Genomic DNA, 26,224 nt, shown 5'->3' with positions numbered 1-26,224 from the left:
AAGCTTAAAACAGCTCTAGTAGCAACATCTGGCTCCCCTACAAGCAGCATGAACACCCATGAACCGCTAAGTAGCCATGCATCAGACAGGGAATTAATAAAGTTAACACAACCCACTGGAACAGCCAAAAGAACATGTACACCTTTCTGGAGCAGTTTCAAAGCATCTAGTTTGACACTGATTCACTATACAAGCATGACACTGTTCCATGTCCGGGTGGGTTCATAAGGAAGGCGTTGCAGCAAGAAAGACCAAGGCCTGCAAGTCTTTCAAATGAAGTTCGAGATGCAGAGTTAGATTTGCTGGGGTACAGACATTGCCCTAGACACGGCACCTCCATAAGAGTGCTGCTAGTGGTACTTAAGCAATGAGGGATAAGGACGTGCTGAGCATGATGCGCATTTGCAGTACTGCTTGCGTACTAGAGTAAAGAGTAGTTAAAGCAACAGCAAGTGTACCCTCTGCGCTGGAAGAATACTTCAGCAGTGCAGCATGGGTGACATCTGTTAGAGTATGCTCACTGAAGCAGCCAGTATACGTGGAGTACAGACATCTCTATCATCACACACTTGACTCAAACACTTGAGTACCTTATAAAGGGGCAAGGCTTGGACCAAGACACTGTCCAGCGGTCTTCATAAAGCATGGTTTCCTCCTTGGTCCAGCAGATGTCTTCTATGCCGCCCTGATGCTACGTTCTTGATAATCTTAGGATGCAAGTCTTACAAGGGGCAAGGCTCTGTCCTCCTGTCTTCATCTAGCACAATACTCTTTAGATGAAATTATAGCTGGAAGATAGCACACAGCTACTTCAAGACTTTAAAAGAAACTCCAGTTATTTTGGGAATTCTTCAGTCACCTAGCACTCCTGCAGAACCAGTAAAGGACCATATCTGGCCTGAGGCTCGGAGCAGGGCTTGTATATTGAGATTGCTTCCATAATATTTTCCTCTGCCAAAAAGCTGCTCTGGTTGAGAGGCAGGACACTGCTTGCTCACACTCCCAACAGTGCCTTTGTGTCAGACGCAAACTCGGCTCACCTATAGCCATGCTGTGTGTCCCATCGTCCCCAGGAGAGACTACCCTTCCGGTGCGATATGCAGAGCCTGGTCCTAGGTGGAAGGGTGGTGGGCCAGCAAAGGTAGGGTGAAAGAGCGTTCCGACATTCAGCGCAATGAGCGCTTATCCGGAAGGGACTAAAGACTACAGTTCCCACAAGATAACGCAGAAGTTCCGCGATTGCCTCACGGGAAAGAACCACGTGACCCGGAAGCAGGAGGAGTTCAAAAGAACCTCCGGTGCCAGACTCGGAGCCGATTATTCTTTGTTGATACAGCACGCTGCCAGCCCCTGTTTGTTACCCTGGTACCGGTAAGGGTGCACATGCACCACTAGAAACTAGACTTTTTGTATATTCAACGGTAATCACTTGACAAGCACAGTTTGGGAATCTCACTGGAGGCAATTGGGTAACATTGGCCAGCCTTGTTGCACGCTGAACTACAAGCACCTGTGAGTGCATTGATTGTTTAGGAATAATGTACCAATGAAACAGACAATTGTGCACAATTCTTTTGGCATGACATCGGATTTCCGGGACAGTAAACCAAAAGGAGAATTTTGGTGATTGTTATTTGTGTATTTCTAACAGGGAGTTCAAGAGGCGGCCTTCTGCTCTTCCCCTGTGAAGCGAGCACTGCCAGGCCAGAGGGTGTGTACAGTAAAGTAGTGACTGTTATGAATGTATGTCAACCAACAGTGACATACAGAAAAACTAAAAGACATGCTTGTGAACAGCCATTTCGAACAAAAAGAAGAAACGAACTTGTTAGTGGAACAACAAAATGGGTTCACAAAATGTAATTCATGCAAAGCATGCAAAATTGGAAAGAACTTGAAAAACATCACAGAACCAAATGGGAACACAATAGTACTAAATAAGAAAGTAACATGCACTACGAAATTTGTGATTTATGTTATTGAGTGTACCTGCGGACAAAAATATGTTGGCAGTACCATCTGCCCTCTGAAAAAATGCATTCTTGAGAAAATTCGGGCAGTTAAAAATAAAGACTTCATATGCAACTGCGAAACATATGATCTTATGTCAGAATGGAAACGGGAGAGCGATGTGCTATTATGGAATGGATATTATTATGCCAAAAGAACCTGGCGGAAATAGAACCAAAAAGTTGCACCAACTCTAATCCCGTTACATCATTAGACTTAAGACCAAGTCCCCGAGAGGCATGAATAATGACGAAGAATTGTTTGTACATTTGGAGTGAATATCTATACATTTGACAAACAGGACATTGAACTGTTCGGACCTTTTAAGCCTATATTAGGACAACAGTAACTCCCTCTTAAATAATTTTTCTCTCTTTCATTCTTTTCTTTTCACTTTTTCCGCTTATTTCTTTTTTGAAACATGAAAGAATTGATGGGATACTTAGCATATTTAAGTATGTAATAAAAAAATGGATAGACTGTCTTCAATAAATGACAAGGTACTAGCCCGTCTTCAAAAGGGAATAATCTCTCCCCCTTCTCTTTCCTTTTCTTCCCTCTCTTTGTCTTTGCCTTTTCTTTTTCTTCCTTTCATTACGGTTTTCTTTTCTTATTTCCTTCTTCTTTCTCCTTTCCTTGACCATTTCCTTGAGGTTTACCTCATTATCTTGTGTAAATTCTCCCCCACAATAACATTCTATAAGAACCATGGAAGATATCATTGTTTAAAAAATGTATTTGTTGCCAATAACTAATGAATATTCTTGTACTAGACAAATGAGAACTATATACAAATGAATATGGTATTACAAAAGACAATAATGAATTTGTTTGGTACTATACCAGCGAATTACTAATCCTCCGATATGAACGGTCTAGTAAATAACAGTAAAATTGAATCCTTTGATGTAAATATTGAAAATGTAAATATACAATTTTAATGCACTACAACTCCCATAATGCCGTATTAAGGCCACATGGGTATATATATAGTGCAATTGAGAAAGGACTCACTGACCGTGAGCAAGGCCGTGAGAGGGCCGAAACGCGTTGGCTGAGCTGTGCGAAAATAAACACAATTGAAATATCTCCTCCTGAGTGCCACTTCAATGGTCTTGTGAAGTGGAATTTTGGGGCCAGGATCCGGCCCTTACGCAGATCACCCGCCGCAAGTGTGCACCGGAGACTAGGATCACTTTTATATATATATATAACGCTCCAAAGTTCAAAAGAACAAAGAAACAGCACTTCGGTTAGATTTCAATCCCAATTCGGATTTATTGGTGCAGATAAAGTAAACAGACGCGTTTCAGCCGTAGCTTTCGTCAGTGTCGGCTCGCGTTCGGAAACGGAAATTGATTTATACTTTGATGTGTAAACATAGACGAGGGACCTGTTTCACTTGATTTTGGTCGCCATCTTGAAACATGCAAGATACATATATTAATACATATATTAACATTACATTTCTTATTCATCTCACCCTCAAACATAATCAAAAATCGTTCTGTTAATCAAATTAACATCTTAATTCATACTATCTTTATCATTTATATGAACATAAATTGCATGTTCTAATGAAACAATCCATTGGTTTCTTTTGTAGGTGAAACATTTCCTTTTCATCATTTTGTACGTGTTATTAAGCCCTGGATGGGCAAAGAAATTTTTATCTATATTTCATCCTATTCTTCTGTTTAACTCCAGTAGAGGAATACAGTCACAGTTCTAAATAACTCCTCACAAATGGGTTATCAACTCTTCCCCTGAATTCAATCCCTCGGGTGTTTTCGTATGAAGTTCAATAATATACCTAGATTCCAGGCGCCGTAAAGCCTTTTATCTATCTCCACCTCTGATATCTTTCGGGATACAATCTAAACTGAAAAATTTGAGAAGAGTTCTATTGCTGTTGTGGTGGGTGGCGAAGTGGCGTGCAACGGGAAAACTTGGAAATCTTTTTAGGAATTTGACTTCCCGGAATGGTACAAGTCAAAGTCTTTTTACTGGTGTGGCATGCCTTACATCTCCCACAGGGAAATGAGCCTCAAAGGTCCTTTGATCCTAAAGAGGAGGGAGATAACTTCTTTAGGTGACTCTGTACCAATTGGTCCTTCAAGGATCTTGATTTCCTAAATGTTATCTGCGGATAGTCAGTTAGGGAACTACCTATGACACTATCCGTTTTCAGAATTCTCCAATGTCTACGTAGTATTGACCTTATCTTCATGGCTGATGATGAGTAAGTGGTGATCAGCCTTAAGCTCCCTGTATCGTCTTTCTTCTCAAGACTATCTTTTAATAGGGTTAGTCTCGCCACTTGTTTCACTTTTGATTGTGCCACATTAAGTACTTTCTGTGAATATCCTCTTGCTTTAAAGCGCCTAACGCTATCCCTAGCTGCTTGGTCAAAATCTTCGTTCATTGAGCAATTTCTCTTGATTCGTAGCAATTCGCCATACGGAATACTACTTATCAAGTTTCTCGGATGGCTACTACGGCCGTGCAGAATAGAATTGCCTGCTGTGGTCTTTCTATACAAGGATGTCTGAATCATATTTGATTTAACAAAGACTTTAATGTCTAGGAAATGTATTTCCTTCTTGCTTATTTCATGAGTAAATCGCAAATTGAAATTATTTACATTGAGAGCAGTAATATATTCTTCTGCCGATTGCTTGGACCCCTTCCAAATAATGAAGAGGTCGTCAATGTAACGACGTCAACAAATTACCTGGTCCACCCATTTGCTGTTATCATCTGCCCAGGCCACCTGCTTCTCCCACCAGCCTACGAAAAGATTCGCATAGCTGGGGGCGAAGCAGGTGCCCATCGCAGTACCCATTATCTGTCGATACCTTTGGTTCTGGAAAGCAAAAATTTTATTGTTCAGGCAGAATGCAATAAACTCTATAGCATTTCATTGTGTTCTAAAAATCTTATTGGGTGTTGCCCTAAGAAGAACTTTACAGCTGTTAAACCATCCTGATGCTTTATGCTTGTATAAAGATTACAAACATCCATTGTTATCATTAAAAAGTCATCTTCCCATCCTATGCCTTGTATCTGTTTAAGAAAGTCCTTAGTGTCTTTCGTGTAGTAACTTGTCTGAACAACCAAAGGTGCTAGGAAGTAATCAATAAATTTTGACATGTTTTCAGTCAAAGCTCCGATAGACGACACAATCGGCCTTCCGGGTGGATTAACAATGTCTTTGTGCACCTTCGGCAAGTGATAGAACGTGGGCATTGTAAGATGTTTGTTCTGCAAAAATAATCGTTCTTCCTTGGACAACGTTCCTTTTTCGAACCACTTCTGAATCAGATTGGCGTACTCCTGAATGCTTATATTATATTCTTTCTCTGTTGTTGGGGCATAGTTAGCCTCATCTTGTAATTGACGAAGAGCTTCTTTACAGTAATTCATATAAGTTTGTATAACAATATTTCCGCCCTTGTCAGATGGTTTTATTATTATTGAAGTATCTTGTTGCAAATCATGTACTGCCTTTCTTTGGTTCAAGGGTTAATTCCATTGCACTTAATTTTTGCTTTTACTATTTCCTTCTTTATCTCTGAGTTCTTTAAGATCCTGGATTACGGACTCTGAAAACACGTCGATGGCATCTATTGGTAATTGTGGAAAGAAACGTGAGGGTGGTTTAAAGGTGGTTCCCTCTCCAATTTGAATTATTCCCATCTCAGCTGCACGGTGTCGGTCATCTTTTGTATGTGTTGGTTGGGAGCTAATTTCATCTCCTAGCTCCTCCAAGACTGCCAAAGTTTCTAAATCACGAATGTTCATTTCACCTGGCTCTGTTGATATAGGTTGTTTTCCTTTCAGATTCATTTCCGTTTGCTTGCCAGGATCTTTTTGTTTGAAAAATTTCATCAATTTTAATTTTCTTGCAAATTTGAATAAATCTATTCGTGTTTGGGTATATTCATAGCGGCTGGTGGGACAAAAAGTTAGACCGAGTTTGAGCACTTTTTCTTCTTCCGTGCTCAAAATCCTTGGTGAAAGATTTATAATGGTTAGGGTATCTTCTATTTCCGATTGAATCGACCCCTGCTATTCCTGGTAGATCTTGCTCCATCCCTTGTGTTTTCTTCCACCCCTCCTTTTAATGCGCTTGTGCCCACAGATTGCTCCGGGGGACGGCCTTTCCCCCCTCTTAGCTAAGATTGCCTGATAAGATCGAACTCCTCGCGAAAAGAAGGTTGCTGCATTCCTCGTTGTGCCACATTGGAGCCCTCTTCTTCCGATTGCTCCGCACTGGTTACTTCTGATTCCGAGGTTACTATAGCCTCCACTGGCTTGTCTGCCTTTGCTCTCAGATTCCGACGAGGTGCATCATACCTTCTCGCAAAGGTTAGAATTCTTCCTTTTTCATAATCTTGGGCATCCCGATCAAATTTTTGTTGTTTCCTCAGTTGAATCTTTTTTTCATAGGTGGTTAATCTTTTTTTCATTTGCTCTTTCTTTTCATCATGTTTTGCTTGTTCAGTTGATTCCAGGATTATTTTCTCCAAGGACTCGATATCCTTTAATGCTTTCTTACGGTCTTTCCATGCATATTTTATTAAAATTTTTAACATGCCTTCAGATGAATGGGCTGTGAACTCCGCCCACTCCGTCAGTAAATCCGGATTTTCATAGGATGGTATCGTGTATATACGTAGACCTCACGGAACTCTACTGACGTCGACGTAATGCTGCAAAGAGGTGGCCTCCCACCATTTTCTAGTCTCCCTTTCGTGCAGCCTTTCAAGTTGTTGATACTGCATTCGAATATTGTTCTGTGCTGCATCCTGTGTTCGAGTTGAACTTTGCGTATCCCCTGATGGACGGGCTCTAAACATCCTGATCGCCGCCTCTCGGTGAGCCGATTTACTAAACATTTCAATGTTCAATATATATTAAATACTGATCTTTGCACCTCTAACTTGCCGATGCCGCTGATACCAACAATCCCGTTGTCTCTTACCTTCGAGTTGCGCGAGGTCTTTGCTCGCTGTCAATGACGTGCTTTTTCCGCTTCACGCTTCAAAGAGAACAAACGGCTTCTTGCGGCGGTGCGGGCTGTCTTAAATTGGTCACTGCTCCAAAGTTTTCGCCCAATTAGTCCGCACTCTGTCTCGGACAGACAGACAGACAGACAGACTTTTTTTTTTTTTTTATTCTACTGGCAGTCGCCAGTAGATAGTTATAGTTAGGACCGTGTTTCCATAGGAAATCCGCAACATTCTATTTGGATTAACTGTGGCGCCGGTTGACAAATCCTCGCAAAATTTTCAAAATAGGTGGGGTGCTCCGCTCCTACCCTGAAAGTCTCGGGGGGATTAGTCAAGCGGGGGCTGAGAAAAAAGGGGGGTCCCAAAACGCGTTTTCCCCATGCAATTTTCCATAGGGACCTTTAGTCCAAGGTACAGCCCGAACGGCTGAACAGAATTACTTGAAATTTGGCAGAAAGGTAGTCCTCAGCTGAGGGATGTGCCTTTTGCATATATGGAGTCAATCTGTTCAGTAGTTCGAGAAAATTGCAGTTAAAAGCACATACATATCTATAGCCGCGCATCGTGCGAGCACCCTAACGTGCACGAGCGTAATTCTGATTGGTGGTTACATGTTAGTCAACGTTCGAATCGGTCGAAATCAGGAAGTGTCGGACGCCATTTTGTTTGTTTTCAGTGCGAGAGTGAAAAAGGAAGGTGGCAAACATGAAAAGGGGGCAGTGTAGAGAGTTCCTGACCCCCTAGCCTTTGTCAGGGGGTCCCTGAAGGACCCCGAAGGCAGAAAAAATTTTTTACTTTTTTTTTTTTTTTTTTTTTTTTTTTTTAAATCGCGGGGGTGCGCGTACCGTGCGCGCACAGTGAAAAACCAAAAAAAAAAAAGTTAAATAAAAAATTTTAATACGTAGTTTATTGTAAAATAAATATATAAAAAAAATAATACATACATAACTTAGCATTTAAAAAACCGTACAAATTCACTGAAAAAACCATAGGTTTCACACACGTTATAGTTAGGAGTTAGCATTTAAAAAACCTTGCAAATTCACTTCAAAAACCATAGGTTTCACACATGTTATAGTTAGGTGGATATTTCACTCGCAAAGAACCAATGAGATTCCCCCGTTATAGTTAGTTTAGATGACTATAACTCGCGCGGCCGCCACTCTATCACAAGGATGATGTCATCAGTGATGTCATGAGTGATGCCACTGACCATGTCATGAGTGATGTAATATGCGACGTCATCAGCAGTGGATTGCGGTCGCGCGAGTTATAGTTAGATGAACTAACTATAACGGGGGAATTTCATTGGTTTTTTTGCGAGTGAAATATCCACCTAACTATAACATGTGTGAAACCTATGGTTTTTTTAAGTATATATATATATATATATATATATATATATATATATATATATATATATATATATATATATATATATATCTCTCTCATGTGTATGAGCCATCTAATGCTTATGAATCTGGTGATTATGGCTCCTTTTTTTGACCCCTTTCCTAGCGTAATTCCCCCTTCCCTGCGAACCTAAAGATAAAAGGTAATTCATACAGTCCTCTCCTTAGAACGAGGAAGGTTATTTATTTGTTTTACAGGTACGCACGGCTCAGTAGGTAGCAAGAGGGTTACCTGGTATAAATCTGTACTTACCCGAGTTGTTTTGCCTTACAGATCTCCCTGCCAGCAGTCCCCTTCCTTTCCTTCCCCCACTTGATCATCCCACTCACCTGTGCTTATATAGCATTCAGGGTTGGGACTGTCGAGAGGTGGACCTCTTTTTGGCATCGAACCATTCCCAAGGAATCATCGAGCTGACAGAATAATCAGCCCGCGTATATTAATTCCTCCTGGTCGGATCGATACAAAGATGGCCACGTTAGAGGACGTCATACGAGTCCTGGCAGGGCTACAATCTGAACTAGCCACCTCTCGAGCAGAAACAGAGAACCTTAAGCAGAAGATAGCTCAAATGCAGCGAAACCTCTTTCATCCCCGCGCAGCTGATCTGAGCGCTGCTACGGGCTTCGAACTTGCCGCCATCTCGGCAGACCAGGCGACGCCCACTGCATCTGGCCACGCCCCCCGCCGACGTTATTTAGAGCGCTGACTGCTAGCGCGTACTAGATAGTGGACACCAGAACTCCTGAGGCACAGCCGGGAGCACGTTTGCATTTTGTAATTGCTTTTAATTTTTAACTATACTGTTGTGATTTGCGGATTGTAATCCCCCTCTTTGCGCCCCTTACCTCACACGATCAGGGCATCCTCGCGCAGCTGATCTGAGCGCTGCTACGGGCTTCGAACTTGCCGCCATCTCGGCAGACCAGGCGACGCCCACTGCATCTGGCCACGCCCCCCGCCGACGTTATTTAGAGCGCTGACTGCTAGCGCGTACTAGATAGTGGACACCAGAACTCCTGAGGCACAGCCGGGAGCACGTTTGCATTTTGTAATTGCTTTTAATTTTTAACTATATTGTTGTGATTTGCGGATTGTAATCCCCCTCTTTGCGCCCCTTACCTCACACGATCAGGGCATCCCCGCGCAGCTGATCTGAGCGCTGCTACGGGCTTCGAACTTGCCGCCATCTCGGCAGACCAGGCGACGCCCACTGCATCTGGCCACGCCCCCCGCCGACGTTATTTAGAGCGCTGACTGCTAGCGCGTACTAGATAGTGGACACCAGAACTCCTGAGGCACAGCCGGGAGCACGTTTGCATTTTGTAATTGCTTTTAATTTTTAACTATACTGTTGTGATTTGCGGATTGTAATCCCCCTCTTTGCGCCCCTTACCTCACACGATCAGGGCATCCCCGCGCAGCTGATCTGAGCGCTGCTACGGGCTTCGAACTTGCCGCCATCTCGGCAGACCAGGCGACGCCCACTGGATCTGGCCACGCCCCCTCGCCTCCTCTTCTGATATAACATGTGCATCTCTCGGCCGCGCAGCGGACGAGCGCAGCGGGCGCGCCGTCAGCGCGCCGAAGGCGCGCCTAAGGCAAGCCCGTCTGCGCCCGTCCGCGCCTGGACCGAGCCTAGGGCCACCCCCCCTGCCAGTTTTTCGAATGTTGGTTCAGAGATAATACTAACGTATGATTCCAACCTACTACATACATTGAATATCTCATCTCATCACTGCCAGCGTCTCGAATTGGCCAATCAGCCATATTCTCTTCCTTATACCTGTCCTAGTTGCTACTTTGTCATTAACAACTATCGTCGCCTATCAACAAGCACCACTCGTAAGAATAAGATATTGCCTAAATCATGTGCGGCAGCATTAATAAACGTACGTTCCCTGCCCAAGCACAAATACGAAATTTCTCTTTTTATTACAGACAACAATCTTGATCTCCTGTTCATTACTGAAACTTGGGGCGATCCTTCTTGTGGATCTGACTTTGCCACTGCAACCCCTGAAGGATTTTCGAATATTAGATTAGATAGACCACACCCAAAAAAAGGAGGTGGACTAGCCATTATATATCGTAGTAATCTAATAGTACGAATGGAGGCCGTTCCTATCACAAGCTGTGAAGCCATCTCTTTCACAATTTCCATTCCTCACGCCCCCCCTTTCAAAGGTACACTTATTTATCGCCCTCCGGGACCTCGCAATTTATTTCTTGCTAACTTACCTATTCTATTAGAACCACTGGCAGGTGAAAACCAGTATACCATTCTGGGTGATTTCAACTTTCACCTTGAACTGCTGGATAATCCTGACACTGTAGCTCTTCTACTTGAACTGGACTCAATAGGACTCCCTCAATTAGTCACCGGCTCCACGCATACTGCGGGCCACCTTTTGGATGGTCTCTTTTCTAATAATACATCACTTAAGATGAAGGATGTTCTCCCCCTTACTTGGACCGATCACTCGGCCATTATTTTTGATTTTCTTTTAAAATCTTCTTCCCCTCTGGCTAAAAATGCCCCACTCACTAATCAATTTAGAGCGTGGAAAAGTATTGATACTTCTGCTTCTCAGTCTTTACTTCTAACGTCTTTGCCACTTACTGTGACTGACCCTGAATTAGGAGCTAATAATTACACAAATTGGATACAAAACACAGTTAATATGACAGTTCCTTTAAAGAAACAATCTATCAACAGGGTTTCTAAATCTGCTCCTTGGTATAATGACGCTCTCAGACAAGAAAAGCAAAAATGTAGACGTCAGGAACGTAGATGGAGACGAGACTATGACCCTCAGCAAAAATCTTGTTACAAAGCCATGATCCTTAATTACAAGCAACTTATCATCATGGAAAAAAGCAAATTCTATAGTACCCAAATCAATCTTGCACACGACTCCACTAAACAACTGTTTCAGGTAGTAACCCGTCTCTCTGGTCAAGCGACAACTGCCCCCATCATAGCTACGCAACAGCTCTGTGACTCCTTGGCGAATCACTTTCAAAAAAAAGTGACGGACATCTTTACTCAATTCAAGGCTCAAACAACTAGCGTTGAACTCTCGTCTCCCACCCCTAACGATTATAAGTCCCTTGCTCAGACATGCTCCGATTTGCCCCACTCTGTTCCCCTTCGCTCCTTCCAAGAATTTACTCAGGTGGTCCCTGAAACGGTATCTCATCTTATCCTTACCACGAACTCTGGTTCACCGGGAGATCCATGCCCTCCTCCTATTCTCAAAAAGTTTCCACATATCATAGCTCCAAAACTTACAGAAATTTTTAACGCCATGTTCTCATCTCATGTCTTCCCATCCATCTGGAAAAAAGCGACTATCAAACCTCTCATTAAGAAGAGTTCCTTAGACCCTGCATTAGTCGCTAATTACCGCCCTATAGCTTGCCTCCCCTTCCCCGCCAAAATTGTGGAAAAGATTATGAACACCCAAATCTCAGATTTCATAGAACAGAACAACTGTCTGGATAACTCACAATTTGGTTTTCGGAAGGGACATGGAACAGAAACTGCACTTATTAAGGCTACGGATGAAATCAGGATGACTCTTGATGGTGGAGGATCTGCAGTGCTCATTTTGCTGGACCTGTCGGCGGCTTTTGACACGGTCGATCATTCTATTTTGATCGACCGTGTCACAGCAGCAGGGATCACGGATGGTGCCAGGGATCTTATTTCCTCTTTTCTTGCTGCTCGAGTACAATCAGTTGCCTTTGGCAGTTACAGTTCACCTCCCTTCATTCTCCCTTGTGGTGTCCCCCAGGGATCCTCGCTAAGTCCGACACTATTTAACATCTATGTGTCGGACTTGGCGAGGGTCATAAAAATCTACCACCTGGCGGTGACATCCTATGCTGACGACACCCAGATTGTCTTGGCCATTAATAAAAATGGAGACGAAGTGGCCTCCAATTTTAATCAGGGAATGCTAGCAATAAGTGACTGGATGTCTACAAATTGCTTGAGGCTTAACTCTGACAAAACAGAGGTGATGGTGTTTGGCAATCTTTCCCCAGCCTGGTCACCCACTTGGTGGCCTGTTGTCCTGGGACCTCCCCCTTCTCCAGTGACCAAGGCAAGAAATTTGGGAGTTTTACTGGATACTAAGCTTACTTTTACTCACCATGTTAATGCAGTAGTGTCATCATCATTCTATACTATGAGAATGATTAAAAAACTCCTACCCTATCTTCCCATGAACATGGCCAGAATCCTGGTCAGTGCATTAGTTATATCTCGCATAGACTACTGTAATGCGCTTTTTGTCAATGCTCAGGAAGGAGTTTTAAAAAAGCTGCAGCTGGTGCAGAATGCTGCAGCCAGACTGATTACGGCCACCCCTAGGTACACTTCTATCTCTGGCACCATTGAACAGCTTCACTGGTTGCCAGTGAAGAAAAGAACTAAATTTAAAGCTCTTTGCATCGCGTATAAGGCAATTCACCTCCAAGGTCCTGCCTTTTTAAAGGATGCTTTTTGCCCTTACAACCCAGTCAGATCCCTGCGATCTTCTACTGCTGGTCTTATGCAGATCCCTAGGACTAAGAAGGTCTTATGGGGCGACAGGTCCTTTATAGTGACCACTACTAAACTATGGAATAGTCTTCCACGCTGCATCAAAACTTCTACCTCCCTTCTCTCTTTCCGCAAACAGATAAAAACTTGGCTGTTCAAACAATAACTACTCATGGACATCTTTAGTGAACACTCAGCGCCAAGACACTCTCGGGTATTCGTGCGCTTAACAAATTTTCTAAAATAAATAAAATTCATGTAGGTGTAGCGAGACATTCGGGGGGAGGTTTTACCAATCCTTCGGCGCCCTTTTGCTTAGAGATGCCCACGCCTATCCCGCATGCTGCACCAGAAAGGTTCTATGGGGATCCCTGTAAGGTCCAGGTGTTCCTCATACAGGTACTGCTACACTTTAATTGTAAGCCCAAGGCCTTTACTGCCAATCAAGCCCGGGTAGCGATTGCCATTTCCTACTTAGCGGGAGACACAGCACAATGGGTTGTTCCATTGGTACGTCGAGACGATCCTTTACCATACGATTGGTCAGCCTTCCGTACCGAATTCGAGAGAGTGTTTGATCACAGAGCTGCTGCCTTTACTGCGGACCGGGAGTTACTTGAACTGAAACAAGGAAATCGGGATTTGCTAGTATACATCAACGCCTTCCAAAAGGTTGATAGCGGAGACGGACTGGCCAGAAGCAAAACAAGCCACCTTGTTCTACCAGGGTCTCAAGGACGACTTAAAAGATACGCTGGCACCTATAGACCCCCAACCCACTATGTGTATGGAACTCATCAGTTTAACCTTGCGACTGGGCCATAGACTCAACAAATGCAAAAATGACAGAAAACAAATTGACCAACCAGCTCCTAGGTTTGAGTGTAACAGAAGCACAATGGGAAGCGGCGGTAACATCACAGAGCCAATGGAGATGGGCTCAGTAAGAGCTTCCCTCACCACCGAAGAAAGAGAACAACGCAGGAAGAACGGACTCTGCTTATATTGTTGAAGAAAAGGCAACTACGTAAAAGGATTGCTTAATCAAGCCTAAGGGTCGAGCTAGAGAAGGGCAAACCACAGCCGTCATGGAAGTACGGAAACCGGAAAACTCCAGAGCTCAAGAAGACAAGGAAGGGAAGTTCTTAGAAATTAAAATTATACCTTCCGTCAATCAAGAGTCAGGAGACTCCTTCGTTCATTTTTTATATTACCTTGCAGGTATATATTGACAACCAGCGGCACTCCCTTAATGCCAAGATCGATTCCGGAGCCACGGGCTTCTTTATGGATACTGAATTAGCCAGAACCTTACAGCTAGTACTTGTGAAAAAACCAGAGACTGTGGTGGCCGTTGATGGGCTGCATTTGGCTTCAGGGCCCATATGCTACAATACTCAGGAATTGGAAGTTACGTGTGGAAAAAACATAGGGAGCTGCTAATCTTTAACATCATACCAGCCTCTCAATACGGCATAATCTTGGGACTTCCATGGTTACGAAGACACAAACCCACTATCAACAGGAGCGATACTTCTCTGGAGTTTGGTTCCTCTTATTGTTTGGAACACTACCAAAAATCACAGGATAGACCCGCCACAGCATTATCCCAGATATACATATGATAGCCACTGCCTAAGAGCAAGAAATTGACTTGCCTTAACCGTACCATGATCTGGAAGATGTATTCAATGAACAGGCCAACGTCTTACCCCCGCATCGAGTGTACGACAGCCAAATCAACCTGATCCCTGGAGCATTGATCCCCTTTGGCAGGAAATATGCGCTTACTGAGCCAGAAAACAAACATCTGAAGGAGTACCTCGATACCTACCAGAAGAACAAGTTGATACGACCATCCAAGTCCCCGGCAGCTTTGCCTCTTTTTTTTTATCCCGAAGGCTAACGGCGAGTTAAGGGCTTGTGTGGACTTTAGAGTGCTGAAGAATGTCACGGTAAAAAAACAGTACCCCTTGCCGTTGATACCAGTTTTATTGGACCAGGCTCGGCAAGCTGTGATTTTCGCGAGATTGGATCTGAAAGGCGCATACCATTTGGTAAGAATGCGCAAGGGGGATGAGTGGAAGACGGCCTTTCGTACGCGTTATGGTCTATTTGAGTACAGAGTCATGCAATTGGGCTGTGTAATGCTCCTGCAGCATTCCAATTATTTCTAAACGATGTGCTCAGAGAGTACCTGGACATAATGACCATCGTATACATCAGCGACATCTTGATATATTGAAACAGAGAAGAACATACCTCGCACGTAAGAGCAGTTTTACAGACGCTACGCAGGAACCATCAATTTTGTAAGCTCAGTAAATGGGAGTTCCATGTGCATAAGGTGAAATTCTTGGGAGTCATGTTATCAGCGGAGGGACAGGAAATGGCTCGTTGCAAGATACAGGCCATTATGGAATGGCCCCAGCCCAACACGGTGAAGGATGTGCAGTGCTTCCTAGGCTTTGTTAACTTTTATAGGCGTTTCATCAACCAATTCTCACTTGTGGTGACACCTATCAAGACTTTTGAGAACAATGTTCGATTCCAATGGATGGAGGAGGCCCAGCATGCCTTCTTGGTGCTGAAACAAGCCTTTACGTCAGCACAGATCTTGGCACATCCAGACAACATCCCATACGTCGTTGAAGCAGATGCTTCTGGTACCGCAGTAAGAGCCGTACTATCCCAGAGGAATAAGGACACTGAACAGCAGCATCCGGCGGCTTACATGTCCCATAAGCTGAATCAGGCCGAATCCAATTACACCATCGCCGAAAGAGAACTGTTAGCCATTAAAGTAGCCTTCGGAGAATGGAGGCATTATCTGATGGGGGCAAATTATAACGTCACGGTCTACACAGACCATCGGAACCTGCAATTTATGAAATCAGCAACTAAGATGGATGCTATATTTCGCCGAATTAGAGTTTGTGGTGACATATTGACCAGGAGTCAATAACAGAAAAGCAGACGCCCTTTCCAGACAGGACAACACGATCGAACCAGAGACGCCACAAACACAGGCCATCATTCCTACCAGTAAGGTGATTGGCCATGTTCAGACAGACCGCTTTTTTGATCAGATAAAACGCACAATAAGGAGAACCAATTGGAAGACTTGGTTACAGAGTAATTCCACCTGGCAGCTCAAGGAAGGGTTGCCCATGAGAAAGCAACAGCTATTGATTGCTTGCCCTAAGTGACAGAAGGAAGTATTCCAGTGGTGTCATGAAAACCCCTGCGCAGGGCACAATGAAACAAAAGAAGACCTTGGAGAAAGTGTTACGTCGATTCTGGTGGCCCTTCATTCGAAGAGACATACAGCGACAGGTTAGAAGTTGTGAGGTATGCAACCAAGCCAAGATGTATAGTGGAAAACCTTGGGGATTCCTTCAACCCTTACCCACCCACGAAAAGCCGTGGGATCATATCTCGCTGGATTTTATCGTAGGGTTACCTAAAGACCAAGGATGTACCACGATACTGGTGGTTGTCAACAGCCTCACTAAGATGGGGCATTTCATAGCGTGCCACGCAGTTCCATCTGCTGCACAACTGGCTCGGTTGTTACTTACCAATATAGTACGTTTGCACGGATTGCCGACAGTCATTGTGTCTGACAGGGGTCACAGTTCACCAGCCAATTCTGGAAGACATGGTGTAAAACCCTCCAAATCTCTGCTAACATGTCAACTGCCTACAAAATATCACTCTACGTGGATGACATTCTCATACCTGGCATCCACCCCAGACCCCCCCCCCCCCCCCCCCCCCCCCTCCGAGACTCCAACAGTTTATTTAACGTCATCACCAACTTTGGCAAATACGTGGGTTACACTATTAACTGGTCCAAGTCCGTATTATATGTACTGCACGCCCCCCTGCCTCGTCTACCTCACAGATACACGATTAAACAGGCCTCGGAAGGTTTTACATATTTGGGCATCTTTATCACACTCGACCTAAAATTGTTTTATGAACACAATCTTCTAGGCCCCTTAAAGCGGCTACAGGATGATGTGAAACACTGGAAGTCGGTGTCCTTATCCCTCCTAGGCAGAGCAGCTTTATTTAAAATGTTAGCACTTCCCCGATTTTTATATGTCCTTAAAAATTGCCCATTTCCCATATTTGACAATTACTTCACCAGCATAGATGGGGGAACTCAGTACCTTACTCTGGGACGGGAAGGCACCACGTATTGCTCTTCAGAAGCTCACCAAGGGGTGGCATGACGGAGGAATAGCCGTTCAAGATTGACACTGTTGTACCCCACGGGGATAATGTAAAGATGATTCTGTGCTTTAACTTTAATAAAACGTTTTGCACACACAAAAAAAAAATAAAAAATCAGGACCAACTCAAATATGGGATGCTGATAAGATTAACTGCAGTCTCCATCTGGAATCATGTAATAAAAGCATATATGTGCAGAAGTTCAATTACCATTATGGAAACGGTCTAGGAGGAGGCATGGCTCCACAGTTTGTATACGTTTTGGAATCAAAAGAAAGTACTTCTCAACACAATGCAGAACCCTGCTCATGTGCCCCTTAAACTGCTTCTCCTGCAAGCCACCCTGACAGCTGCTCATGCGGCAGTGATGCTAGCAATCGCACTGGCAGGGACCCTGCCTAGGGTTCCAGGAGTGTCATTAAAAGCTACTCCATCTCTGGGGATTTTACCAACAGTCCCACTGCTGCCACCAACGCCAGATTATGGCTGCCTCCTCCCTGCTGCAAGTGCCTCACTCCATTGACTAGGTCACCAGTTGGCACTGACCAAAAGATGGGTGAGGTCATCCTGCGATAAAACCGCTCCACTCCATGGTGGACATATGCTCTCAAAGTTGACGACTCACAGCCTGCTGTAGATGGAGCAGGATGGAGAAAACAGTAGGAAAGGAATTAAAATCAAGACCAGCAAATCCGACTAAGAATGTCTGAAGAGCTTGCCATGGCATCGAAAGGTCTGGCCACGTTCAACAGGCAATGCTTCGGTTGTTTTTCGCTCATCTCATTACAGAGCCTCAAGAACAGTCCATGTGAGGTAGTCTGAGAATTCACAATAACCAAACAGCCAGAAGTCATCTCTGGCCCATAAGGCCAGAAGAGCAGCTCAGGAAGGGAGCGATAACAGCCCTTGTGCTGAAGCGAATATGCTACTTACCAGTATGCATCTGTTCTTGGCATGTAGGGCTGCTGACATTCATATCTGTGCATAGATCGCCGCCTAGTGTTGGGTCCGGATGATTGCACATTGTTGTCCTGGAAGAGTCTTCGAAGTATCACGATATAGGTGGCTCCTCCCCGGGACTACAGTGCGCATGGGCATCCTCTCCATCCTCAGATTGTTTTTCGCCATTGTGGCAGTGATGGAGTAGATACAGTAAGTGATGACTATGCTATACAGTAATTCTGAGTGCTGCAGCCGCTACAGGCGCCGGGGAGGAGGGTGGGCGATATGAATGTCAGCAGCCCTACATGCCAAGAACAGATGCATACTGGTAAGTAGCATATTCGGTTCGAGGCATGTGGGCTGCTGAATTCATATCTGTGCATAGATTATATAGCAGTCCCTCCATTAGCGGCGGCTGCCCGTGCCAGCTGCAGCAGTCTGAAAAAGAGTTTTGAGAACAGCCTGTCCTACAGCTGCCTGCTGTTTTGAGTGTACATCTACACAGTAGTGTTTGGTAAATGTATGTATAGTGGACCATGTGGCTGCTCTACATATTTCCTCTAAAGGAATCTTTCCTAGGAAAGCCATGGATGCCCCTAACTTTCGTGTTGAGTGGGCTCGTGGGGGAATCGTTAATGTGCGTTTAGCTTTGTGATAGCAAATTTGAATACATTTAACGATCCACCTGGCTATCCCTGCTTTGGAAATGGCGTTGCCCTTGTGTTGTGGAGAAAAGGCAACGAAAAGTTGTTTTGTTTTCCTAAAGTCCTTTGTTCTGTCTATATAGTACATGAGGGCCCTCTTTACATCTAGTGTATGGAGCATTCTCTCTGCGACATTGTGTGGATTTGGAAAGAAAACAGGCAGTTCAATAGTCTGATTCATGTGGAACTGCGATATCACTTTAGGCATGAATGTGGGGTTGGTACGTAGTACAATTCTATTTGCGTGAACCTGTATGAATGGCTCTTGAATGGTTAGTGCCTGGAGTTCACTAACTCTTCTCAACGAAGTGATTGCCACTAAGAAAGCTACTTTCCAGGTGAGGAATTGAATCTCACATGAATGGAGAGGTTCAAAAGGTGGACCCATTAACCTGGGGAGGACCACATTGAGGTTCCACACTGGTGCCGGTGGGTGTCTTGGAGGAATCACTCGTTTGAGTCCCTCTAAGAAGGATTTGATGGCAGGCACTCTGAATAAGGAGAGGTGTTGCCTGTTCTGAAGATAGGCTGCTATCGCGGTTAGATGTATACGTATGGAGCTGTATGCTAGATTGCATCGGTATAAGTGTAAGAGGTAACAGATGACGTTTTGAATGGATGCATCCAGCGGGTTAATGTCATTGTTGTTGCAGTAAATGACAAACCTTTTCCATTTAGCCGCATAGCAAGCCCTGGTTGTGGGTCTTCTGGCCTCCTTGATGATATTCATACATTCAGGTGGCAGGTTTAGGTATCCAAACTCTAAGACTTCAGGAGCCAGATTGACAGGTTCAGCTGTTGCGGATCTGGGTGCTGAATTTCGCCATGGTTCTGCGTTAAAAGTGCGGGTGTGATCCGCAGCCTTTGATGCGGCACCACGGAGAGTTCTAGAAAGGTGGTGTACCATGGTTGGCGTGCCCATGTTGGAGCAACAAGGATGAGTGTTAGTGAGTGTTGTCGCATTTTGCGTGCCACTAGCGGTATTAATGGCGCTGGGGGAAAAGCGTACGCAAATCTGCCTGACCAGTTCATCCATATCGCATTGCCCTGTGGGTGCGGGAACCTGGCGGCAAAGTTTGGTAATTTTGCGTTTTCCCTTGTGGCGAATAGGTCTATCTCTGGATGACCCCACTGCTGGAAGTACTGAGGAAAATAAAAATCTATGAGGCCTATGTGTCCCCATGTGCCCCCCCCGAACGCTTATGTGCACATACATGTAACCTATGTATTTCCCCTCCATGGCCTTTCTATCATGATGCTTATGCTATAACGTGGCCTGCCATCATCCAGTCTCCCATGAGAGAAACGACAAATCTGTATTGAGGCCTACACGTTTTTCATCATGTTTTCCTGCATTTTCATGAAGCTCATGTTTATGGCTCTGCCAGAGCCAAAAAGAGGTTTCATGCCTCAGAACGCTCTGAAAGCTACAGCTACGTATCCTTGGCCTTGCACACTTGGGCCTCAGCCAAAGGGGCCCCGACCGAGGTGTCGAGACAGTATTGAGCACGGTTATCTGCTTACTCTTACTGAAACCACATTCTTGCCTGGTGAAGGAGGAATGAACGCGACCCATCTGCAAGGAGGGAGCCCAGCCCTACTGTCTCTCTTTGTGAGATTGCAAAGCTCACGTCAGTAAAAAGCCCATAGCCCCCATGTAAGGCTTCTGCAGTAAATGAAGTAAATGAAGAAATAGATGCCACATCGGCTCTTGGTGATGAGCAACCTATGTCACAAATCAGTCCCTGCTCCAGACATCGGATATCAGATAATACAAGATGTGCTGGTCGTCTTGACACTGAAGGCCTCACTAACTGAAGGCCTCACTTCCAGACTTGTTCGGTTGCATAGCAACCCTCCCCACGTCAGTTACACGTCATGCTCGAGTAGAGCACAAGTAAGGCAAAGTTCCAGTACAATTCCAGCAGATCACGCAACCCCCTCCAGGTATCCACCCACACATGACAAATTACCCATTATCATCAAGTGGACGCCCACATGGACGCCCACCTTCACGCCTACTTACACGCCCACATGCTCTTATCTCATTCTCTCTTGCTCTTTTGCTTACGTACAATTGAGAAATGTATATATACTGTACTCTGTGAATAATGTTTTGAGAATATTGAGAATACTTTTGAGTCCCTTTCCAGATCCTTTTTTGGTGATGGTAATATTCTCCCTTTGACTCGAGTTATTGGAATAAAGCCCTTTTAGAACCTGATACCACAGACTCAGCCTCTTGCTTTATGCATGATCCTATTGATATTCTGAAAAATTCTGAGAGCGTAATATTTTATTTACCACAGTACGGTTGGAGTACAGATGGATGTAGCTCCCACTCGTGCATTTGGTGGCTGTGTCTGCTGAGCAGATCCGCCATCTGGTTGTCCTTGCCCGGGAGGAACATGTTCCTCTGAATGGCCCACTTCCACATGCTCTGAGCCAGATGAGACAACTGTGGAGAGTGTGTTCCTCCCTGCTTCTGTATGTAGTACATGGCAGTCATGTTGTCCGTCCGGATCAACACGACTTTGTTGCATAAGTGTACTTTGAATGCCTTCATGGCTAGGAAGATTGCCATCAGTTCCAGAAGGTTGATGTGCATCTTCTTTTGCTGGGTCCTCCATAGTCCCTGCACTGTGTAAGTGAGTACATGAGCCCCCCATCCCTGGAGAGAGGCGTCCGCCGTCAGTATTATTTGCGGAACAGGCTCTTGGAACGGTTGGCCCTTGCAAAGGTTTTGTGGATTCCACCAATGCAGATAGTTGTATGCCCAACCGCTCACCAACACTAGGTCTGTTAATCGTCCTTGAGCCTAATTCCATTGACGTGCTAAGCACTCCTCAAGCGGGCGCATATGTAGTCTCGTGTGCGGGACTATGAAGATGCAGGAGGCCATCATGCCTATCAACTGCATGAACACTCGTGCTGGAAGGGAGTGTTGAGGTTTGAACTTTGTGGTCAGCATTTGCATGCGGTTGATCCTCACTAAATTTGGTTGAGCTGTGGCTGTCAGAGTGTTTATGGTCGCGCCCAGGTACTGGCGTACGTGTGCGGGTTGAAGATGTGATTTTGGATAATTTAGTGAGAATCCTAGACTGTGAAGAAGGTGAATGGTGTGGGACATGTGGCTGGCACATTGCTGGGCTGACTTTGCCTGAGCAAGCCAGTCGTCCAGATAAGGGAAGACGTGAATGTGCTGTCTCCGTAAATGTGCAGCCACCGTCGCTAGGCATTTGGTAAAGACCCTGGGTGCCGTGGTTACTCCGAAGGGGAGAACTTTGAACTGATAATGTTGATCCTGAATAGTGAACCGGAGATATTTTTTGTGCGATGGGTGGATGGGTATGTGGAAATACGCATCTTTCAAATCTAGTGTGGCTAGGAAGTCTCCCTGACTGAGCAATGGTAGAACCTGCTGGAGGGTGAGCATATGAAAATGCTCTGACAGAATGTAGAGGTTGAGGGGTCTGAGGTCTAGTATAGGTCTGAGAGACCCGTCCTTTTTTGGGATTAAGAATTACAGAGAGTACACCCCTGTCCCCTGTTGGTGTACGGGCACGATTTCTATTGCACCTTTTTGCAGCATACTTAGTATTTCCTGCTGCAATAATGCCAAGTGCTCTACGGACATAGGACGGTGCCTTGGTGGTATGTTGGGTGGAGTGGACGTTAATTCTAGACAGTAACCGTACTGGATAATATCCCTGACCCACCTGTCTGTGGTGATGGACTTCCAGACTGACAGGAACTGTTGGAGTCGCCCCCCGACAGGTGTTATGTGGTCGGGGGGCAAGGAGAAGGAGTCACTGTTTGTTTTTGGGGGAGGACCTGGTGTTGCCGTACCCACGTCCTCTGCCTTTGGTGCTGGATCCACGATATCCACCTCTATTGTTTTTAATCATAGGTACTTTGTGTACCCCCTTTATTGTATTGCTGCTGGGACCCCTGACCTCTAGCTGCTCCTCTATGCCCGGGGCGACGTAAGGAGCCACTCCGAAACTGCTGCGACTGCAGAGCCCCCATTGATTTCGCAGTTTGTGTCATTTTTAATTTTTTCGAGGGTAGTGTCAACCTCGGGTCCAAATAAAAAGTCTGGGTTGACAGGTTGATTGAGAATATTGTTCTGAATTTCAGGTTTGAAGCCTGAGATTCGCAACCATGCGTGCCTCCTCAACATTACGCTAGTGTTGATCGCCCTAGCTGCAGTGTCGGCCGCATCTAGTGCGCATTTGATGGACGCATTTGTAAGGAGTTGGCCCTCTCTGATAAGGAGCTCCGCTGCCTCTTTGTAATCATCTGGCAAGTGTTGTAGCAATGATTCTAGTGTGTCATAGTGTGACCTATCATAACGGGCCAGGAGTGCCTGGGTGTTGGCAATGCGCCAGATGTTTGCTGCTTGCGCTGCTATCCTTTTGCCTGAGGTCTCCAGCACTTTGGACTCCTTGTCGGGGGGGAAGAGCATCACCTGTTTGCGAATGTGCTCGTTTGCGAGCATTAGAAACAACCATGGAGTCCAATGGTAACTGACCCTTAATGTACATAGGGTCTCCGGGTGCTGGCTTGTATTTTTTTTCGATTCTTGGGTTCAACACCCGTACCCTGGTTGTTTCTTTAAAGATGTCTTTTGCAGGTTTTAGAACCCCCTTCAACATTGGCAGCGTTTTGATGGTTTTCTCAGAGGAGGCGAACGTGTCCACCTAGAAATCCTCCTCTACAGTGTCAGAATGGAGTTCCACTCCATGATTGGCAGCAGCCCGTTCAATAAGGGCATTAAAGGCAGCAGTATCCTCCGTGGGAGATGTCTTTATATTATAAAGCTGCGTGTCAGGAGCATCTGGTGCGCTACCCTGGTCGGTGGGGTCTCCCCATGTCTGATCTGGGTCCTGCAGGTGGTCATCAGGATAGATATCCACTGGATAAGTGGTATCATCCCCTATATAGTCGTCTCCGGCATCTGCCTCCGAATGCGTAGGAGAAAAAGACGGTGGGTCTTGAAGGTAGGGTTGAAAAGTGTCTTGAAGCACTGGTGTGGAAGCTGCTGGCAGCTTCTTCTTTAAAGGAATTTTGTATGATTCCAAACCCTTCTCCGGTGTAATTCTCCGCTTGCGGAGCAGCAGCCTACCAGTGTCGGCGTCGATAAAGTGTTCCTGGGAAGGGTCGATATCGATTTGTCCAGCGGATAGTGTATGTGTTCGTGTTCGGTGGACACGTGTCCAAATTTCGAACATTTTCGGTGCCCTGGGCGGCGGCAATCCAAATGTGATGTGCGCCGGCGCCGAGTGTGTTTTTGCGACCTTGGGCGGTTCGGGACCCGACGTAGGTTCGAGGGTCGCCCGGTCCCTGATGCGTTGCAACGACGCTGAGACCTGTTGCAATGTGAACGCAGATGGCGCTTTGGAACAGATAGTCACCTTGGAGGCAGGCGTCGAAGCGGTATCCAACGTTTTCCCAGTGTTTGGGTCGTCGATCCGAAGGTTGGTATCGACGCTCCTTGGAGCCGATGATTTGGTAGGCACCGCACTTTTTGATGTGGACGCAGACGGATCGACCTCCTTGACCTTGGTGGGTTTGGCCGCAATCTTCGGTGCCATAGGCTGAGGCACCCTGTGGTGACCGAGGGCCTTCTTCTTTGACTCGGTGCCGGAACCCGTTTTGGTGAGCTCGGCACCGAAGTCTCTTTTGGTGTGTTCGGTGCCGACGACCCGTGCCGGCGTCGAAGGAGTGGAGGGCTTCGAGGCCTTCGATCCGATCTCAACCAGTTTCACTTTCGGTTTCGATGGAACCGGTGCGACGGATGGTTTCGGTTTCACCGAATGGAATCCAGTAGTCTTCGATATTAATGGCTCTTGTGAAATGTTCGAGGCCGGGCCTTGAGGCGGGGCCGAAGAACTGTGTGACCGATCTTGGGTAAGGCCCGCAGGCGATCCCTCGACCTGAGCCTTATGACGACTTGGTCTTTCGGCCTCCGTATCGACGGGTAGGCTTGGCTCTTCGCCAGAGCTATCTTCCTCGGCCCCAAGGGCCTCATAGTCGTCCCCTACCTAGCCGACGACGTCTTCGTCCTCGAAGATCACCTCTTCATCGTCTTCCGATCGGGAGTCACGTTCGGAAGCACGGCTGGAGTCTATTTCTTCTACGCTCTCGACTTCCTCATCTTCGGTGCTGAAGATGTTGACCGGGGCAGGCGCCGATTGCTGTGCCTCCAATCTCGTTGCCCGTCGATTCCGCAGAGTCTTCTTGGAGCGGAACCGGGCGCAGGCCATACATTTCGACTCATCATGATCCGGTGAGAGACATTTGTTGCACACCGGATGGACATCGACGTGTGGGTATTTCGCATGGCATAAAGGACATCGTTTGAAAGGAGTCCTCGATTCCATCGTCGAGCGTTTATCGATGTTCGGACCGAAGCAGATCCGAAAAGCGTGAAGAAGTTACTTAAATACAAAATAAGCTGGTCGATACCGAACGCGAACCATACCGACGAAATCGAAAGGCCATTTGGCCTTAAACTAAAGTTTCCGAACTTGAGCTAAGATAAGCACATCCGAACCCAATGGCGGAAAAAAACAATCTGAGGATGGAGAGGATGCCCATGCGCACTGTAGTCCAGGGGAGGAGTCACCTATATCGTGATACTTCGAAGACTCTTCCAGGACAACAATATGCAATCATCCGGACCCAACACTAGGCGGCGATCTATGCACAGATATGAATTCAGCAGCCCACATGCCTCAAACTCCTCTTTGGCCATGAAAGCCAGAAGAGCAACTCAGGAAGTTAGGGATACAGGCCCTAAAGCTGAAGACCTCTATGGCCCATAAGGTCAGAAGAGCAGCTCAGTAACGGAGCGATACGTGTCCCGAGTGGAGCTGTGCATATGCGGCGAATATGAAAGGTCCACAAAAGCTTGAGTCTTGGTTCCTGCTGTCCGACAGACTGCACATCAAATCTCAAGACCTCCTCAATGTCAGTCAATAGCTCTGGACTTGCAAACACACACAATGGTCTACTGTTAAAAAATTCACACCACCTTCCACCACAGTTCATTGTTGCGCAATGTTCCTTTGTCCCAGCCAAGAAGAGCTCTCAGTTCTGAAACCTTGAATTATTACAGGTCTCCAAGATACAGGGAGTCAGAAGGGGTGGCAGCTACTTTTCGTGTCTGGCAGCCAAACTTTGGAACAAATTTACCAATTGAGTTAAGGAAAAAAATAACTGAATAGAATAAAATAAATGTTGCGAATATTCCGATTCCAATAGTTTACCAGCTGTTTTAGGATCTACTACTTAATGCGGCATCAGGACACCTCTGTTGAAGCAGCTGCATACTATACAAA

General features: G+C 45.6%; 1 protein-coding gene across 6 annotated transcripts in view; it reads right to left on the bottom strand.

Annotated features, from left to right (window-relative positions):
* The window catches only part of PARP10 (poly(ADP-ribose) polymerase family member 10), a 447,966-nt gene that overhangs the window by 349,762 nt on the left and 71,980 nt on the right, over positions 1 to 26,224 (bottom strand). The gene's annotated exons all lie outside the window — the stretch shown is intronic.

This window comes from Triturus cristatus, chromosome 5_1 (genome assembly GCF_964204655.1).
Source record: "Triturus cristatus chromosome 5_1, aTriCri1.1, whole genome shotgun sequence".
Lineage (NCBI taxonomy): Eukaryota > Metazoa > Chordata > Amphibia > Caudata > Salamandridae > Triturus > Triturus cristatus.
The sequence above is the reverse complement of the archived record's forward strand: the minus strand, read 5'-3'. Positions and strand labels throughout refer to the sequence as shown.